At 40.3% G+C, this 16,639-nt stretch overlaps 1 long non-coding RNA gene across 3 annotated transcripts; it reads left to right on the top strand.

Annotated features, from left to right (window-relative positions):
• Window positions 1-3: 3 nt before the first annotated feature.
• LOC118477241 lies at window positions 4-11,195 on the top strand. Of its 3 annotated transcripts, none has more exons than XR_004858240.1 (3): window positions 4-415; window positions 6,845-6,939; window positions 9,819-11,195. It is a non-coding gene; the product is annotated as an uncharacterized LOC118477241 (long non-coding RNA). The 3 variants fall into 3 exon arrangements; XR_004858241.1 differs by lacking the exon at window positions 6,845-6,939 and adding an exon at window positions 7,620-7,718 and having other exon boundaries at window positions 90-415; XR_004858239.1 differs by lacking the exon at window positions 6,845-6,939 and having other exon boundaries at window positions 90-415.
• Window positions 11,196-16,639: the final 5,444 nt, after the last annotated feature.

The raw sequence follows: 16,639 nt of genomic DNA, 5'->3' as shown, positions 1-16,639 counted from the left end.
AAAGGGAAACAACGGAGTTTTATATCTATTGCTAGGGGGAGCATCGTTATTTCAAATACGTAAAAAATACAGTATTGCTATACCAAAATGTTTTGTACTTTTGTGCAATACCTCATATTAAAAAAGATATTTCTAGATTACTAAAATAGCTACTTTCTTCTTTACAAAGAATAAATAGACCTAATTGAGGCAAAAATTAAATTCAACAACAAGTCGGTCTTCGTTCACATAACAGATCGCATAATTAGATTCTAGACTAGGCTTAGCCAACTCGGCTTCTTCGTCGGCGAGTGGTGAGTTGTTGTGTTGAGTGAGATCTGAGAACAGGATCCGATGCAATAGAATAGAGTCAAGATTGCAACTGAGGACACGAGAGTTGAGGACACCACCGGGTTCACGTAGGCCTACGTCTGTGGTTCGTTTTTAAACGGTTTGCAAAGTCGAGATTTTCTCCAAATTGTTTAGAAATCTAGTCAAGTTTTGTGTAGAAAGTACATAATAATAAAGGCAATCATACACCTCATAACGATCATGAGGTGCAATCAATTGATAAAAGTTAGCAAAGGTGGTACCACTGCTAAAATGTTTCAAAGACAAGCTTAGGCTAGAGCTATTCCAAAATTTGAAATGCTTCCAATGGATGAGCAGATTTGTGCCCTTTATTCAAGGGTAAATCTTCTCTAAAACAATACTATTCCAAAACGAAGTGGGGATACAAAATCTTTATTTAATGTCAGGGAAGGATGGGCTGGTCCATGATCTAGAGGTTCTGAAGTGCCTCAGGAAACATATCTATGCCCCCATGATCAGACCTCGTAGTAAGCGCCGGAGAGATAAAATGATATGACGCTTACGAGGAATGATTACACTACCGTGGGTGTGATCAGACCTCCTAAGCCTAAGCAATGACTATTGTCGTTTACGAGGTTTGATCACAGTAATAAAATGTTGGTAAAGTGCTTAGCGACAATATTTTCCAACAACAGAAAAACCGACTCCAGTAGATGGTGGTCAGGACACCAAGTGAGACCAGGGATGTTAGTTAGAGTTTGATTTCCGGCCGGGTTACAATTAAAACACTATATTAGATCATTTTGCCCTCTCCTGGCTGCCGCACCCTGCACTGGAGACAACAGAAGTGCCATCACTGGTTGGCCTTTGCCAGAATATCGAGGCTGGATGATGTGTGTATTAAATTGTCTTACACTTCATGTGCATGTTCAGCAATGCATTTTCTTATTTACTCATTTTACATACAAATTTCTTAAAGCATCTCAAAAGTTTAAATTTAAAATCAAAAGATTAAGTTATTTGTCAGCAATGTCAAATTAAATCTTGAATAAATATCAGGCTCATGGGAGAACTTTGGCACCAGACAAAGATCTCCGAAGTCACACACACGCACACACACACACACACACACACACACACACACACACACACACACACACACACACACACACACACACACACACACACACACACACACACACACACTCACATGCATAAACACACACAAACAGACAAAGAAACACACACATAAATAAGTAAAATTATGATGAAACGCGATATATTGAATAGAGGGCATTTGCATGATAATGGCGTACACAATGTAATAAAATACTTAGTGGGGTGTCTTCTCAACGTGTCTTAGAACAGCATTAATTCTATTTTGGTAACAGCAACCTTCTAAATAGATATCATTGTTTCACCCATGACTTTAGTTTTTAGATAGTCAATAATTCATAAACAGACCGACAATTTCATCCTCTCCTGTATGTCAAAAGTTGCATCTCACATCTTTTGTCTGCAGTTGTAAAGTTGTGCATGGACAATTTAATTTTGTAATAAAGCGATGGAGCTATAATTAGACAAGGCGCCAAGAGGACAGACTGAAGGTCCATGGCGATTACACAGTTTGTTACCGTTGCTTGCTGCAGCGAGTTTCTTATTGTTGTCCTTTTAGACTTGAGCTTGTGACTTTCTTTCACTGAAACACTTCCAAATCTCATCACTGACTTTTCCGCCCGTATAACCCCCACACAGTCGCAACGTGTGTTAACGGACGGATTTTCTACATGGAAAGTGCCCCTGAATGCCGAGATGGCCAAAGGCAGTTGTTATTTTTTCCTGGTGACAAAGCGCAACATACTTCTGTGAAGTTCGTTTTTTTACTATTGAAAATTGGCTCAGTATACAACTTTCCTAATTTGTTTTCGATGATAATTTAATGAGAACAACTCAATTTGGACAGTTTTGTAAAGAAATTTTCAATAAGAAATGTTTTCTGCACTGATGCTTTCTTGTAGTGAAGGTTGTCTCTTGCGACAGTGTCTGGGCTACGCTCTGTGCTGGCAATTTCATTGGTGACAGAAGTGTCCCCATCTATCATCATCAATTGTTTTCCTGAAGAACATGCAGTTGCAAACACAGAGTTTCTGGCGTTCTTTTTCCAAAAGATATTCAACATCCATTTATGTCTAGAGATACTCAGGACTCTCTTCCGTTTGGGCGTTTAATGCATGCTGCTTTTCTATCTCAGGATAGGGGCCAGATATTTATAATTGAGGACTTTCTGTCTGTGTCACATTCGGAAAGTTCTTTGCACTTCAATCCTGCTCTCTTGCATTCACATGACCTTTTCATTTCTCATACTGGTTTGTGTTTATCATTTCAGACGTACGCCTGACCTTGCTTGCATAAATCCATTCGTTAGTTGTTTTGCTTCCGTTCTGCTGGAACTGTCTTCCATTGTAATTTTTGTTTTTTAAAGTCAGACTGTCCACATGATCTTGTTCAGACGACATATTATCATATGCTGTTGGGGAACCATGCTAAGAATGCAACATTGCTTCCGCAATTTGTGGCGTATACTTTACTTTACTTTTACTTTTCCGATCCAGCGGCCATTTGGGTTCTAGCCCTTCGGTCTGTTGATATGGCAAAGAATTTGTAGGTTTTAATCAGCTGTGCTTTGTCGCTGTATAGAATATTTCCGATGTCTGGGGAGGCAGGTAGGTAGGTGCTACACAGGTCACAAAGTGCTGGGCAGTTAAAGAGGTGGTGTGGTACTGTTTCATCCAGGCAGTCGGGTGGGGTATCCTTGCGGATCCTATTAAGGTAGGAATGTAGTGGTATGTGTTGTGTTCGCAGGCGAAAGATCGTGACTTATTCTCTTCTGCTTAGGGAATTTATTGCATCTTTAGAGTCGGGGGCTGTCATGTGTGCAAATACAGTTCTTCCAGTTTGGCCCATTGCCCATCCATTCAGCCGCTGCTCCCTGGTGTTGCATTTGATGATGTTCTTGGCTGTCTGTTGTGATAGTGGGTTGTGTGGTTGTGTTTGTGATGCTCCCTTCTTGGTAAGGGTGTCTGCTCAGTCGTTTCCTGGGATGTTGCTGTGGCCAGGTATCCACTGTAGTGTCAGGTCGACGGCATAGGTCTGTATGAAGGTGTTGATTGTTTGAGCCACAGATAGGCAGGCTGGGCTTTCGAAATTCAAGTTTTCCAAAGCTTGGAGTACTGACTTTCCGCCTGAGAAGATAATAGTGTTCTTGATTTTGTTTGTGTGTATTATGAAAATGTTGGTCAGGTGGAGGATTGCTGATTCAATGGCGATGGCCTCTGCCTCGTAATTTGTACAAGAAGTACCACATGCATCAAATAGCTCTTCGCATGTTTTGTCAGGATGTTCAATTCTTACCCCAAAGCCTGCATTTATAGTTCCCTTGAAGGCTGACCCGTCTGTGTAAATATGAATTGATTCACTAGGGTAGGAGTCAATTGTCTTCAGAGCTGTTGTCTTCAGTTCTACTGGGTCACATTCCTTTTTCACTGTCTCTTTTATGAGGGAAGTTTTGATGTTGGCATTCTTGATGTTAGTGTTTGGGGGGGAGTTCTGGTCTTAAGGGTTTCAGCATTTCTCTGTTATGGAAGATGGTGTTTTTCTGCTAGTTCAGTGGCTGTGTCAAGTATTGATCTTCCATGAATCCGTTTCTTAGGTCGTCTCTGTTCAATTATTTTCCTGTTTGGGTGGTTTTTCTCTAGTCTTTTGTAGCGCTCACTCATCTCCACAACTGCTGCCTCTCTCCGCAAGTCCAAGGGTTCCAGATTCATGTGGATTTCACAAGCTGCAGTTGGAGTGGATCTCAAAGCTCCGGAGATAAATCGTACAGCTTGATTTTGAATTTTGTCAAGAGACCTCTGAGTTGGTTTGCTGTGATCAGATTGTCTGTAAGGTTAGGTTATATTCCATGGCAGAGCGTACATAGCCAACATATAGCTGTCTGAGTGCATCCTTGTCCACTCCCCATGAAGTGCTAGCCAGTCGTCTGAGAAGGTTAAGACTCTTGTTGGCCTTGGTCTTCAGGTTCCAGATATGGTTTTTGCATGAAAACTGTTTGTCCAGCTCGATCCCAAGGTAGGTCGGGTTGTCAACTTTTTCTAGTTTGTTTCCTGCAAGTGAGATGGTGAGATTTTGCTTTGCAACTTTGTAGCTTTTTGTAAAGACGGTGTAGATTGTCTTGGTGCAATTTGCTTTTAGTTTCCACTTGCAGCAGTAGTTGTTGAATCTATCTAGATCCTCATTTATAAGCCGTGCACTGATGCCAGCTTGTTTACTTGTATGCCAGATGGCAAGGTTGTCGGCATATAGGGCCTTCTCCGATTTCAGTGTCTCAGGCAGGTCGTTGATGAAAACAAGGAAAAGTGTGCAGCTCAGAGAGGAACCCTGGGGTAGGCCCTCCTCCAGTACAGCTTTGGATGACACACCATGGTTAATCCTGGTCTGGATCGTCCTGTCTGTAAGGAAGGTCTTCACCCATCTGTAGAGTTTCCCGTGGATTCCTGTCTGTGTCATTTTCCACAGGAGGCCTTTTCTCCATACCCTGTCTTAGGCTTGCTGGAGGTCAACGGATGTACTCTGGACGAGGCCACAAGAGGTTGCCGCTTACCTGTCTGCCTGCGGCAGACTGCCGCCCTCCTAACGGAGGCCAGCCAGAAGAAGAAGAAGAAGAAGAAGGTCAACGAATACTGCAACTGTGTGCTTCTTTTCCTGGAAGCCATCAAGGACTTTCTGACTGAGCCTGAAGAGCTGGTCATCTGTTCGTTGGCCCGCACAAAATCCTGCTTTGTTGCTGTCCAGGGCACCGGTTGTTTCCAACCACCAGTATAGGCCGTGGTTGACCATTTTCTCTGCCAATTTCGCGATGCATGAGGTGATTGAAATGGGTGGATAGCTTTTCATTTCTTCAGCAGGTTTTCCTTTCTTGAGAATGGGTGTGATGATGGCGTTTCTCCATGCTCTGGGGATGGTGTTTTCATTCCACGTCTTGTTGATCAGCTGGAGAATGTAACTTTTACCAACGAGACTGAGGTTGACAAGCATTTCATTGTGGATCTTATCTGGTCCTGGGGATTTGTGGGGCTTCAGTTTCTTCATTGCCCTGTTGAGCTCAGTGAGTGTGAAGTCATCTTCAAAGAGAAAGATGCTTGCATTTGGCGCATGCTCTTTTTCCTTCAGTCTTTTCATACAGTCTCTATGTTGGTCAGTGTGGGGTGTAGCTTTGTTTATAGAAGCAAAGAACTTGTTGAAGGTTTCTGCCTTTTTTTGGTCTTCTACGATGGTGCCTTCCTCTGTGTCCATGGGTTTTGGGTTGTTTCGGCGCTTTTCTCCACACAAGTTGGAGAGAAGTGACCAGGCTTTGGCTCCGTTTCTATGTAGGTCAAGGTCAGCAACTGTGGTGCTCCATTTGTTTCTTTTGGCCAAGAGGGTTGTCTGTTTGACCTTAGCTGAGGCTTTTTTATAGTTAATTTTGTTTCCTGTTGTAGGATTGCTTTCAAGAGTTTTTCGAGCATTTTCTCTGTCTTGGACTGCTTGTTCGATGTTCTCGTTCCAGAAGGGCTTGTACTTCTTCCTGCAACCCCTAGGGATGCAGAGAGCTGCAGCTATTTGTGGCATTGTATATATGAGCAGATAGATCAGGGGAATCTCTATAGATATTATATTTTGTGAAAGTCCTCACTTTTTGCTGCCTAAAACTTCCGCACCACTTAACTTTCAAATTTGACAAAATGAATGGTGGTTCAGAATCATTTAAAGGGTGCAGTTTAATTGAGGAGCTTGAAGTCACTGTAATTTAATTTTCAGGTTTTCATTAGTTTCGTTTTGATCTATTCTTGGGAAAGTCCGTCTTCTAAAACGACATTGTAAACAAGTGAGGTTTCTGTTCACTAGCCGTGCGCACTGTTTCCGCACCTTTGAAATTCTGTAGTGTACAACCACGAAAGCGGAATAGGAAATTAATCTATACATCTATTATATATTTGGCAACTTGGAAACACATTTGTCACTTTTCTCTCAAGATTTATTGCTCCATTCCAGTAGAGTGTAGATATAGTAATACAGGGAGATGAGAAGCCGTTGTGTCGGATGCGACACAGATTTTACCGTTAGACACATCTTAACCGAATTTCTAGACTTTGGAGAGATCCGAAGGAAATATTATAAATGCAAGAAATTGCAAGACATTATTTCTGTCGTTGTTCCCAGCAGAATATTGAATTTTATGAAGGCCATTGGCCTTTATGGCAAATTGTAAAGTAAAACAATATTGATAAATAATTTTTATTGTTATTTATAAGAGTTGTTTTAAATCGCAAATATATTTACTCTGAATTTTAGTATTTTAGTATTTTAAAGTCTAATTGTCGACCAACCGTGCAGTGAACTGTTGCGAATGCTTCCAACTTGTGTTTCGTGCGCTCATATGACCTTATGCAGTTGCGAGCACCTTAAAACTCTGTACTACTACTACTACAAAATATAATAAGCCTTTGACTTTCAGATGATGATAATTCACCGACCATTCCTTTCATCGAAAGGGGGCCCAGCTAGTCTAACATCAAGGTGAAGCATGGTCAACCTCGAGTGAGACATGAGGTGACTGAACATATGGATTTGATAAATGGGTTTTCAGAACTAATGCAGGCTCAGCAATGGGTGGTGCCGGGTCAGCAGTGAGTGACATATTATGGGGTGATAACTTTGGACAACGGGGTGAACCAGACAGAGAAGATGGTTCAGGATTGACCATGAGGGATACAGGTGGGTGTGGTGAAGTGGATGTCAGAAGTGAAGCAGATTCGACATAAGATGATGATTCGTCTATTGTGACTGATACAAAAGGTGTCGGAACTAGAAGATATGGTGAATCAGGTACAGAAGGTAGATAAGGGTTGCTTTGACCACTCCTAAGCGTCGATGACCTGTCTCGAATCACCACGCTCAGTTACATGTATTATAATCAAAGCTTGTAAGCGACAGGATGGCGCTACGAGTTCTGATCACAACTGCGTTTGAGGAGGGATGGACTTAAGATTTTTTTTTTACTTGTGATAAAAGACTCTTTTATGCATTTTTTTCATGTAAACCTTCTGTTGGCGTTTGCACAGTAAACAGTAGAATGTCATGGTGTGAAAAAGTTGATTTTACAAAAATTGTCGCTCATGAGGTCTGATCACGGGGGAATCGATAGTGTTTTTAGGTTAATGGAAAGTGTTCCTAGGCATGTTTGGTACAAGCTGTATGTGGACAATTGGTTCAATTCCATTCCCTTACAGATCACTCTCTGGAACCAGGGTACTGCATGTGTTGGGAATGTCAGAGTTAACAGATTGAAAGGGTGCACAGTACCATCTGATGCAGAGTGGAAGAGAGAGGTGAGGGGGGCAACTGTAATGAACACAGGTGTTTCAGAAGGGGTGGACTTGAATGTCGTTAAATTGAGGGACAAATAAAAGGAGAGCACATTTTCCTAGGAAGCTAACACTAAAGTTTCCGTTTCTCTCTAATTTGACGAATTAAGCTCAGAAATTTAACATTTATGTCTATAGATGGTTTATTTATTTCATCAACTCTATTTTGAAATTTTTCATGAAAGTTCATTTTTCGGGAAAAAAAGGGGATCTAAAATGTGACTTTTTAAAATGAAATGACTCACAGTTGAACCTGTTCAAGATGATGACCCATTGTCCATTAAGAGAAAATGGTCATCTTAGACAGGTGGTCCTCTTGGAGTACAGTGTCATTATAATTTTATAAATAGTAGAAAAAATGTAGTGCCATTGGATATGTTGGTAAGAGGATGGAGCCTGCTACGACTAAATATGAAGTCCCTCAGGTTATAAATGTAATGACTAAAAAAAACCATGAGAAAATATAAATCACAGATCAAAAGTGTTAGATCTATACAGTAGAACACGGCTATAGCGGGACTTTTGGTTCCAGAAGAAAAGTCCCGCTGTAGGCGAGTTCCCGCAAAAGGAATGCAAAGGGGAAATTACTGAATTAAAAAAATAGACACGGTTACATCCCTTCCATATCAATAAAATTTGCGCTTTAGATTAGTCTTTCTTTTCTTGTCAACTTTGTTGATTGCCTTGGCCTTTCATTCGAGTGAAAAGCATTTCCTTTTGTCTTTGTTGGAAGCCATCTTTTCCTCGGTTTGTTGCTTGTGCTGTCTATCCTACTGGTAGGCCTACTGTAGAACTGGTGAAGTGTATGCGTGCGTATGCTTGAGCATCAACGATCGCAATTCAATGAATCAGGAACTACACACTACACGCTCTCCTCTTCTTTTACTTTTTGGCCAAGCTTAGGGCTAGGACTATTACAGATCTACATCTCGTTTGGAGTGGTTCACGCAACGCGTCTCTCCGCACCATCTCTCTCTCCACACCTTTTCTCTCTAGGCCTACCGCCTGCCCGACCTCACTCATCTCTGGACTAGCCAATCACAACGTCGACTGCCTGTTTGGAGCCCGCCTACAGCCCCCTCCCCAAACTAGAACTCGCTGGATCTCTCCTGCAGTATCCGAGTTCGGGATTCCCTTGTCCAGCGATTCCAAGCATAATAAGTAATTGAGTTTACATAGGAAGAAAAATGGGGATTCCGGTAATGTCCTGCTATAGCGGGTGCCGCTATAGTCATGTTCTACTGTACCTTGTTATTGGCAGTAGGTTACCATGTTTGAAACCAGGAAAAGGGACTCACCTGTGCGTCAGTGTAGGCCTACCTGATTTGTGCCTTTCACTTTATATGTTGAGCAAATTTGACAATGATTCTTTGGTTGGACTGTGCATCCTCCATGTTGAATCATGATCATGATTAGAATATCTATTCTGCTTCCCATCCAAAACAGAATACTTCTATGAAAATAGATTAAGATTCCTATTTAAAACTACCTCAACTCACTGATTGATCCAACACAGGGATGCCTGTTTTAATGTTTGCCCGATCTCCACTCACACAGGTGCAGGCCTACTCAGTACTCAAGACACCATTGATTGTTAACCCACCCAAAGCTTCATTCAAGTGTAAACATATAAGTTTGGCCTAGAGGCACCATCCCAGTAACAATCATGGCTTAATTAAAGAAAACACAGAGAGCTGTGGGGAAAAGGAGCCTGGAACTTTGACAGTATGCAAATTAGATGTCAAGCGATGTCAAAACTTACAGACATGCGTCACACAGTGCTTGGCTTCAGCCCCGATTCTTAGTAGAACCATCAGTCTCTGTCTCAGCCTTGAGTCATGCAAGGTCAATACCCCAGTTATGTTCAGTCTGTGGGAACTTAGCATTGGGGCTTCAGGACCAAACCAAAAAGTTTCATTGTCCTTGATAAGCAGCAAAATTGAATAAACTGTGTTCAAAACAATCTCAGAAGTTTAGTCTCTGGAAGTATTTTTAAAACCTGAATTACTTAGTGCAGAAAATCTTTATTTTCAAGCTGTCATAATTTTTTTGTAAATTCCGCAGGTCCATCAATCACCAACAAGGGACTTTGTTCTTAAGTTCCCAGTATGAAGATTCTTTGGAGCAACGCCCAAGGTCTGAAAAGGACATTCAGAAAAATTTCCTTTGTCCACAATGGACTCGTCAGTTCAGGTTACAAATTTTGTGGCGTTTTTGGCTGTAACTCCTTTTCACCGACTTGCACAAATGTCGCAAATGTTCATGCACCAATGCTCCAGCCAGGCAGTTTCAATCACTTCTGCACATCATCTGTTCGGCAGAAAGGAGCTCCAGGTTTAAAATCAAAGGAAGACCCCAGGACTAAAGATTACTCCGAACTGTATTTGTTACAAAGGATAACATTTTTACGTGTGCTGAGTCGTTTTACAAAATATTCTTCCCTTTTCTTTGTAGGAGGAGCACCAATGTTACTTGCTGCAGCACAGATAGAAGCAGTTTCTTGGGATAATGCTATTTCTCTAAGTTCTGTGTTAGCATTTTATTCGCTTCTGTTCACTTGTCAAAGTATTGTCTTTTCTTCAAAAGTCGTTGGAAAAATAATGATCAGTTCCGACGAAAAATTTCTGAAAATATCTCACTTATCCATCTTTGGGGCAAGGAGAGATATATATGTCAGTCCAAATGATTTGGTTCCCACAACAAGAGATGTTTTTGCCAGTAATATTACAACTCTTAGAATAAAAAACTTTAGTAAGACCTTGTTCTTTCTTCCAAAACAGGGAGGTCTGGACACAGATTATGAAGCTCTTGAAAAGCTTCTCATTAGATAATATGCGAGTGATTAAGCAAGTAATCAGTGAAGCTTGGATTTTACAATTATTTATGTACATGTAGGCTATATAAAATGAATGTATTTTTGCACTCTGTTGATGTAGCTGTGAAGGAAACAAAGATGAAAACTAATGAACATTACAAGAATGTTTAAGTTCCAAGGACCCCTTTAGTAGGCTGTTTCATATATATTACTCTCGAGTCAACTGTTCCATGCAATAGGACAATGTGTCGAAGTGTTGATACCTACTACAGTGGAACTCGGATTCAACGAGGTTGCCGGGCCTGACTTAAAATCTCGTTGAATCTGAGTGTTCGTTATTATAGCCAACACGAGGTTTTGTATCAATACTTACTACAGGCACTGAGCAAGTACAATGTAATGTATGAGGAGAAGTCACAAGTAGTGCCTGAAATGCCTGCATATTGTGAGCTGTGTAAAAAAAAAAGGCCGATTCGTTCAAATGCATAAAAAGTTGTGTTGCTGTGTAGAGCCTATAGCATATGGTAACTTTTGATTCCGTAGACCAGCGCACAATTTTTTACGTAGATCTACGTCAAGACAAACTTATCATTGTAATAATGATCAGTTGCCAAAGGGAAAAAAAAGACTGTGAGTGTGACGCGTTTGTATCTTTGTATCTGCGACATTCAACGCCCGGACTGCTAGTGCCCCCCCCCCCGACACCCACACACAGTCATACTTGTGCAGGCCGCCCCTTCGACCCCGACACATGCCAGAGTAGACATGTGCGCATGCCAACAACGCATGTGTTGGGATGAAAAAAGGCCGCTGATTGGTCACATGCCATCAGCTAAGTGAATAATGCCAATGGTTCACGATGCCGGTGCATTGGATGGTTTCCGGGAATAGATAAAGTTCGTTCTGGGAGAAAAATGAGCGAAACCACGTCTGCGGGGGCTGTTCACCCTGGAAGCGAGCTCGTTGAACCCGAGCTCGCTGATTTAAGTGCTCGTTGAATCCGGGTTATTTTTATTGATTTTAAAGAAGAAAAAAAAAAGGGAATCTATCTCATCTCGTTGAATCCGAGTTCTCGTTGAATCCGAGCTCGTTGAATCCGAGTTCCACTGTATATAATGCTTTTGCACATTGTAGTATTAGTTGTAAGACTGTCTTCTTTACAGTTTTAACCCTATCCGTACGCCTGGGGTCATTTTGTACCCCAGGAGTTATATTCTTCACATTTTAGAATACTTCTAGTGCATAGAGTTCCCCACGTCGTATGGATACGATAGCAAAACATGACGTAGGGATAGTGTTAATAATATTTTGAGCATGATTTTGTTTTCTTTATTATACTTCCCAAATGATGTGATGGATGAGGACAAGATTTATCTTCTGCTGTGCCTTCCCTTACAAATTAGGCCCCTACAGTATAATCCGCTTATTTCGACATGCTTTTGGGAAGTGGATTAGTTGTCGATATAAAAATGTCGATAAATGGAAATATAAATAAGAAAAAACAAGGGGAGGTCAGCGGTAAAAAGACAACACTACTTTTTTAAGTTGTCTGCAATTTGCGGCGAGAGAATGAACGTGAGTGAAAAAGTCGATATAAGAGATATTGTGAGGCAGCGTGGTAAAATCAGGCGCTCTGCAGGTTTGGGAACATTTATCGAATTTTTGTTTTTCGGCTCAACACCTTTTATGCCCTTTAAAAACACATTTCTGTGTGAGTTTTACTGAAAAATGTTGATTAAACGCAAAAGATGTAAATTTTCAGTTTCCACAGGCTCTCAAGCTAAGGAAATAACTTAACTTAGACGGCCATTTTCTCGCTAATTTTATCTCTGAGACCAGGCAACCCCACTTCCTTCAATCGCAAATATCTCAACTTATATTCAAGATAAATGGGTATTATTTTCATCGGAAGCAAGGCAAATGGGCAAGCTTTAAGATGATACCAATAACTCCATATGCCCAAAAATGAATTGATGAGTGCCTGATTCCACCGCGTCGTGACACAATTGTTTAGTGAAGATATTGAAGGAAAAATTTCATAATTAGAAATTATGTCGATATGTCAAAATTTCGATAAATCAGATGTCGATATAAGTGGATTGTACTGTACTGTGCTTCACTACTCTGAATGATGTTTTGTTTGAGCATTGCTGGAGTGGTATGGACTGTAGGTTATAAAAAAGTGCTATGCGAGTGATGAACTGATGGTCCAACCCCATCCCACAACGCTGATGTGTTCACTGGTCTTATGTTCTTCTTCATCATAGCTGTGATAGTAAGCATTTTTGCCCATGTTATATTATTATTAAATTGAAGGATAAACGGGGTGGATTTGCACATTGGGGTGACTTTGCACGACATGTGAATATGTACTGTACCCTTGGATTAAGACAAGGTGTACATAACCCTTTTTTTAAAATAGTGATTATCTGTATAGAATAAAAATATATTAGTTCTGTTCTACTTTCACTTTTATGTACACTAGATTCAAATAGAAGTATGACTGTTACTTCAAGTGAGATTATCAATTTTGATTTTGCAATTAAAGGTTGAGTTGAAATTTATAAGTGGGTTCTATACACTTTAAATTTAGGGGCCCTTAAATTTATTAATTTGCTGTTGGAGCTATCAGTTAATTAAAAGTAAGTGCATCAGTAGGCTATTTATTCAGCAGTGTTACACAGTGTAGAAAAGTTGCTACCGTAAAGTAAATCACAATGTCTGCAAACTCTTTGTGACAGGATTCTGTAAGCTGGTGTGTACAAATATCCACCTCTAGCAGGATAGACACTTAAAACTTTGAGGAATGATTTAATTCCGTCGTTATTCCTTGTCCGGGAGAAAAGAAGGACAGTCTTAGTCTCAATTAAGTAAAAATGTTTTGATCAAACATTGCTTTTTGTCTTTTATTTACACCCTGACTCAAATGACAAATGTCAGCCCCTTGATGTTGCCTTTTTTTACCTTGAAGAGGGAAGGGAGTAAAGTCTTTGGAGAAAACATGAATTAGAGACAGAGACCTTCATCAACGTCTTTGCATTAGTCAGTGCTTCCAAGATTGCAGTAGATCTAGATCTAATTACTTGCTACTACAAAAGTTGAGAAGTCTTTTCTTGAGATTTTCAAAAATTCTCATAACCAGATTTATAGCATGCTGAATAATAATGTCCCCTTGAAATAGACAGGCTCCACGAGTTGCAAGAAAAGTATTGAAAGAGCAGCTTGGGACATCTATTTCAGCAGAGGAACTAATTGACCTCCGCAGCTGTCAAATCCCTCCCAGTCTTCCAGTTCTACTTCTACTCAAAACAGGAGATCAACAGATCAGCCAACTGCTTCTGTATCACCTTTTCTTTTAAACAGGTTAAGCAATAAAGAGTAGCAGTTGCAGTGAGCTATTGAATGACTGCTCTTCAGGATAAGAAGGGAAGCTATAGAGCTCTTAGATGATTAGATTATACTTATTTTTGGCCATCTAGTTCTGATCAGTGTTCTTTCTTTTACTCAGCCTGAAGATTCTAGTTGTTCTTTTTATTTCTTAAATAGCTTTCATAGGAGATTTATCCCCATATCTTTCTTTATGGGCAGTCAGCTCGACATTGTCATATATGAGGGCTGTCCCACGGAAAACCGGAAAAAGGTCCATAAAAGCAATAATCTTTGTCCTATTATAATAAAAATATAACACATCATACTTCAACATGTGCTTTATTTCTCAGTATAATCACCTTCCCGCTGGACGCATTTTTCCCATCGCTGGATCAGGGAGAAGATACCCTCCCTGAAGAATTTTTCGTCAAGGGATTTCAACCAATCTTTCACGGCTTCTACGAGGTCTTTGTCGCCGGTGAATCGCTGTCCAGAAATATGGCGTTTCTTTGGTACAAAAGGTGATAATCTGATGGGGCCAAGTCAGGACTGTGAAGGGGGTGTGGCAGAACTTCCCAGCCGAACCTTTGAATCCTGTCTTTCCTAGCGTTGCGGTGTGTGGCATTGCATTGTCATGCTGCAAAATGACCCCGCTGGACATAAGGCCCGGTCTTTTTCAGCGCATAACCTCTCTCAACTTATCAAAGAGTCTGGCAGTATCTGTTAGCATTAACAGTCTGTCCTGGTTCCAGAATATCAAGAGGCAGAACACCCTTAGCATCCGAGAAAACCGTGGCCATGAGTTTCTTCACAGATGGCTGAACTTTAAACTTTTTCGGGGGAAGTGAAGACGTGTGCTTCCAAACCATTGAATCCCTCTTCGTCTCAGATGTGCGTTCACAGAATGTGAAAATACTGAATAGTTTTCAAATTACAGCCAAATTCCGTTTTTACGTGGGACAGCCCTCATAGTAGAGAGTGCTTCTTTTTTCTTTTTAAAACATTAGATCTAGGTATTTAGTGCTTTTTATTTTATAATACAAAAAAAATAAACTTGAAATGATTACATTTATAAATTTATCTCTCAGCTCTATCAACATTATTTTAAAGCATTTAATAGTCTTTTTGCATCAATTGGTGTTTGTAGTTTTAAGTGCAAAGTCACTCCATTTTTTTGGTTAACCTCTTCCTGAAAATGTATAAAAAGTGGTCCATCCTCATTTTTATGATTTTTACTTTTATTTTTCGTATATATATATCTCTCTCTCTTTGGTGTGAATCTTCAGCTTACAAGGGGACATGTATGTTGATGAAACAAGCAAAACATTTTAACAGGCTTTTTATTTTACAGGACAATCCGTGAAAGTCTTAGTTTTGGGCAATTCCATCCCGTTTTATGCTAATTCGATTATATCTGTTTTGCTTCATGAACCAGGTTCTATGTCTTTTGTTGAGGAGCATAAGTATATATGCAATGCAAAGTGTCTATTAAAACTGTCGTTTTTTAAATTCAAGTTTTCTTTGTAATGAATTTTCGTTTCATGGCTTGCTCAGCTGTATGTCTTTTAACACTTGCCAAGGTGTATCAGTCGGCAAACTTTTTTTCATGTTGCATGTTCAACACTTATCCATCTTAAGTCTCCACAACCTTGCGCCAGTGACTGGTGGTTGGCGAGCGTGCTGATATAGTTTTCTCCTTCTTTCCTATCAAACATCTATCATACTTAGCTCTCCTGTTTTTCCCTCTTTTCTCTGTACATTACTCTCTCGTGGTACCTCCAGTCTTTGGTACTCATAATAATGATAATATGACCTGTTTATGTTGCAAGGGCTGTAAAACACTAATTTAATTGTAACTAAACTTGAGTCAATCCTTGCCACGCTGCTGGGCAATCTGTGTGAAATATTAAGTCTGATAAATATATAGATGGGGCCCGAATTTTTATTGTTTATCCTGAAGGCCTACTGAGTGCTTTACTTTCGAAATGACCTGTTTTTCACTTCCACAATGTGAAACGCTGATCATCTGCTCAATACAGGAACAAAAGACATGACCGTCAAAAGGTCTATAGTAGACAAACACTGGATATAATGATCTAGATTGTGCCAATGAGATCCTAAAATACACCTACATTAATTAAATAAAGGCCCCCCCCCAAAGCCCTCAAAATCCAGGTGATAATCAGATCATGTACAGTGTATCACGCCTACGATGTGATGCGTTCACTTTTCCTCTCAGGAGGGACGATGGGACACAACTCATAATTTTTCCTTGGATATTGTTTTAGCAATAGTTCTCTCCCTTGATGACACTGCTGAGCTGAGACAATCTTTATTTCTTGATTATCAGGACTTCGGCTAAAACAGGCTTTTATAATTAATCTCCTGGTCCGATCTGTTATAATGTTAAGAATCAAGACAAAAAAAAAGGGGCGGGAATAAAAATGTTTGGTACGGCATGCTCGGCTCTTCAGTACCAACCATCGACATAATCCAAAAAATCCAAAAACATACGGCCACATAATAATATATATGAACAAAAAGCAGGAAAGATCGAGCAAGTGAAGCAAAGTAACAGCTAACGTTTATGTGGCGAATCTGACCTACGTGACTCACAGTAGACACAAGTTGATTGTGTGTGTACATATAATTTAAATAATGTGTCATACATAGCATACCGTGTGCGCAAGAGAGGAGTGGG

This window comes from Aplysia californica, unplaced genomic scaffold, assembly GCF_000002075.1.
Source record: "Aplysia californica isolate F4 #8 unplaced genomic scaffold, AplCal3.0 scaffold00047, whole genome shotgun sequence".
Taxonomy (NCBI): Eukaryota; Metazoa; Mollusca; class Gastropoda; order Aplysiida; family Aplysiidae; genus Aplysia; species Aplysia californica.
The sequence above is the reverse complement of the archived record's forward strand: the minus strand, read 5'-3'. Positions and strand labels throughout refer to the sequence as shown.